Below are 4,589 nucleotides of genomic sequence, written 5' to 3'. Positions count from 1 at the left end.
TCAGTTTCCCCTTCTGTCACATGTGGCTAATCTTAGTGCCTCCCTCACAGAGCGTATGTAAACCCTGGATGAGCAGCACCTGGCGGGGATCAAGTTAGCAGTTTTTATGCCTGAATTCATAGCGAGCACTTATACGCGCAAACCTCTTGGAAGCAAATGGAATGTTCAGTTTCATTTTCTGGGCCAGGAGTGAGGGCGTTTGTCATGCACTGTTCAGTTTAATTAGTTAACTTTTGGAGTAGATAACACACGTGCCAAGCACAACACTCAAGAGTTGCAAAATGGTAAATATTGAAAAGCAAAGGGGAAGTCCCCCTCCCTCTGTCCCCTCAGTCACTTGGTTGACCTCCCTAGAGAAAGGGAAACTTCTGAGAAATCCACAGATTCTTGTTTCCTATGGACTCGGCTTCCAACTGGACGACAGCTTCATGGAAGACCCTTTGTTTCCCTGAGCATCCCTCTGGTCTTTCCTATTTGGTGTCCTTGTCCCTGGGTTCCCTCACCCGCAGCGCCTTCCTGCAGCTTTTCTCCCACATCACCACCCACTCCATTCAAAGGGCCGTTTTATCCCTTTCCCGGGGCCTCTCCTGCCTCGCCCAGCTGGAAGTGATTTCTCCCTCATTTGAATGCCATAGGCACACTTGCCTTTTTGATGCCGCCCATCATATTTTATAGTCACAGTTATTTGGGCAACTTCATCCCCTCTGTCCCAGGGACAGAGACCCCTTAAGGGGCAGGGACCAGGCCATATGCTCCTGTATCTCCCTGGGGGTATCAAGAACTCTGCCTGGCACCTACGAATTGCTTCAGAGATGTTCATATTGTTTCTAAATAATAAGGTGAGGGGATATTCTAGGTAAACTGGAGACGTAACAGCAAGTGTAACACCTAAAAGCAGACCCTGATTTTGAAAATATAAACATAGCTATGCAAATGTCGGAAGAATTGGAGAAAATTGAATAGGAAATGCAAAAGAGATGATATTATAGAATTCCTGTTATTTTTATCAGGTTGGAAATGACATTGTGGAGATTGCCCTTATTCTTAAGAGAGACATACGAAAGTATTTAGGGGTGAGGTTTCATATGCCTATTACTTTAGCTCTCAAATGGTACAGCCCAATAAACCAAAGAATCACTCTCTGTACTTATTCTTTGTCCTTACCCGTATGTTTGAATTTTTTTTAATACTGTGTGGGCAAAGTGTTTGTTGAGTCGAATTAAAGGAGTGTGATGGCCTCTCTCGGCCTGCACTTCTTCTTGGGACTCTGGGCATTGGCTCAAGACCCCCACCCTGCCCCTCAGTGCCAGGGGACAGTGTTGGCGCAGAATAACTGGGTCCCTCACTCCCCAGTGACACCTAACTCCTGCACAGCGGGCTGCACAGAAGGCACTTGATCCGGGAGGCATCTGACTTCACGTCCTGGCAGGAGCGACTCTGAGGATGCCGCTGCGAGCTGGGGGAGCCCCTGTCTGCGTGCTGCAGGGCCGTACATCCAACAGAGCAGAGAAAACAGCTCAGGACAAAGCGGTGGTATCGGGGTGGGGCGCTGGCAGCCATTGCTCTCTTTATCCCCTCCTGAGCCAGTGTGCATTCCTGAGACAATGCATCTTTTTTTTTTTTCCAGCTCATCTAGGAATAAATGCTCTCTCTGCCCTGGCTGCAGGGATTTGTTCTAGCCACGGGGTGGTCCCAAAATGGGACTGACTAATAATATGCTGGTAAGTCATTTGTCCCCACAAACCAGAGGAGGGAATCCATCCGAGGAGAGGATCCACTTAGCCCCGGAAAGCAGACTCTTTAAGCACCAAGAGATTCCCTCCTATAAGATTTTTCTCTCTTTGGAGGACATCTTTTTTTTAATATATATTTCTCGCTTCCTCTCCCCATCTCAATAAAACTTATATATTCAATTTAATCTACTCAGGGTCATCTTTAAGAAAAACAGTTTTAATACATGTGCTATAATATGTGGAAGCCTTCCTATAAAGATGAGAACTTGGTTTGTCAAACATCTACAATGACCAAGCACAGCGCTAGACATGGTGTGTCTTATGCTTTCATATTCTATTGAATCCTCATACCTAGCCTGTGAGATAGATATTATTATCCCCATTTTACAGATGAGAAAACTGAGGTTCTGAGAAGTTGGGCATAATGCCCACCTTCACATAGGTTACAAGTCAGGGCTCGGGGTCCCCACCCAGGTGTCTGTGACTCCTACATCCCACCCTCTTTGTGCTATAACCTCCAGTTGCTGCTGCTGCTGAGAGTAGCCTTCCCCTCTCCTAAAGGTAAATTTCCAAGCAACCATGCTCTTTGAATCCTGATATCTAGTGTTTGAACTGTTCCCTCTGTGGGGATGGTTGCTGTTACTTCCATCTTCTTCAGGGTTTCTCCTAAGAGCTGAGCTCCATTTCTAACTTGGTTCCTCTTTTTATGGACTCGGGCAGGCTTCATCTCTCCTGCCTTCCATCTTCTCATGTGGGAAAGGAGACTGTGTGGCAGATGGCTGCTACCATCTCTCAGCCGAACACTCCATGGCTCTATGACTGTTCTCAACTGGGCTCACTTGCATCTGTTTGCTAAAGCTGAAGAAGTTCGATGGAGAGAAGAGAGAAAGGACAGGCAGTTTTGGAAAAGCTGGGGAAGGAAATCACCTGTGTTTTAGAGCTCTTACTGAGTGCAATAACAGGACATAGGTGCTTTCTTACAAGGGATGCAGAGAAATCCTAGATGGAATATTTCCTTCCAATCTCCTGGAGGTGGGCATGAATATGGTTATGTTGGATAGATGGGTAAACTCATTACTTGAAAAGGGAGAGACAACTGACACCTTTTATTGATTACAAAGTCCCCTCTCAACAACGACTTTTGGGTTGAAGAAAAACTCCAGCACCCACTCACCTCTCACTGATGACCGTCCCTTGATACCCCATTGCCTGAGATGTAGCCAGAGGTCCCCACACTGTCCCTTGGCCCCACGGGGCTTTTTAATACCTCTGCATTCTCATCTTTACTCTGACAGATGGCATTTACCTGTCCAGGGCTTGCCTGATCAGTCCTCCCAAGGAGGTGGCCAGCTCATAGTACAAAGGCTGTACTGATGTATCATAGTACACAGGCAGGCAGAAGAGCGCTCCAGAAGAGACCATTCCCTTGTGGGACATAGATGGGCATTCCAGAAGTGAGGGCACCTTCTCCTCGGTTGAGAAGGAGCTTCAAGGATGAGCATTTCAATCCAAGTTGCAGGAAGAGGGGCAAGAGGTAGTGAGATGGGAGAAATTCCACGGCTGGCTGGTGGGGCAGGCAAGTGGGTTAGCAGACCCTCCCAACTTCCTTCCTTAGCAGCCTCCTATCTTGCCCAGCACCCACAAAAGAGGCCCTAGATACATATTTGTGGTATTGACTTGAAATCACCTGCATCTTGAAAATGAGTCTGTATCATCTATATGATTCATCATTTATAATACAGACTGTTAAGAGTAAAGGCTTCATCTTCCATTTCTTTTGTATCTTCCTGCAATGCTCTGAATAAAGGCCAGCATACAGCAGGTGTTTAATAAATGTCACTCTATCATGCACCTGCAGCCCTGCTTCCCCTTCCCACCGCATACCTCTTTGAGTAGTCCCCTATTCTGGCTTGGTAGAGGTGTGTTGGAGGTGGGGCGTCCATATTTTCAGGTGGGAAATGTTGACGGTTCTATTTAGAATAAACCACCATAGGCTGTCCATTTGACCACCTTCCCAAAGATGTAAAGAAAAAAGAACAACAAAACAATTGGCACAGGCAAATGCTTCAAATACACCCTTATTCCTCTCTTCAGGCTGCATTTTTCCAATCCTGATTTAGAAACAACCACATGTGTTGAACCCCCACCCTTGCCTTTCCTTTTTCAGCCTCCACTCTCCCCACCCCTTGCCCCCCACCTAGGCCGGCAGCTGGTTTTTCCTAACTGGTAATATATCTTAATAACAACGGGTCCTTAAGCAGCTGTTACTGTGAATACAGGCTGGCTGAATAGCTCCTTGTCATTAATTGACTTGTTGGTCCTACTGGTGCTTAGGAAGAGATTAAGTTAATAATGACACTGATTAGACAAAAGTTGCATGTTTAAAAAAAAAAGAGAGAGAGCAACAGCAGAATTCCTGGCCCAGGTTTTACTATCTCATGGTGTTGCTTAACAACCCTGGGTTGGTGAGAAAAGTCTTGCTGAAAATTCCAAGAGGAATTTCAGAGTTTTCCCTCCTTGGTTTCATTCATTTTTCCATCTGATGAGATTTCTAAGCAAATCGCCCAATTGGATATTGCACTTGAGGGCTGAGGAGCTCACAGTGATTTCAAAAGTGAGACAACTGCCCCAAGAGTGGAGGCAGGCAGGCTCTCTCCAGCTAAGGAGCCCCACCCCATCATCCCCAAGTGCAGAGAATGGCATCTCAAACTCCCAACTTTCTTCAGCTGGAAAAATGGTTATGGATCCCGCTCATTTCTATATATACCTTTCCCTTGGCAACGACAATTTAAAAAAAACGTGAGGAGGGAGCTGGTCCTCAGCTTGTGGTGTCGGGCATTCTCTTTCCAAATATAG

Source organism: Tamandua tetradactyla, chromosome 6, assembly GCF_023851605.1.
Source record: "Tamandua tetradactyla isolate mTamTet1 chromosome 6, mTamTet1.pri, whole genome shotgun sequence".
In the NCBI taxonomy this organism is placed as follows: domain Eukaryota; kingdom Metazoa; phylum Chordata; class Mammalia; order Pilosa; family Myrmecophagidae; genus Tamandua; species Tamandua tetradactyla.
The sequence above is the reverse complement of the archived record's forward strand: the minus strand, read 5'-3'. Positions refer to the sequence as shown.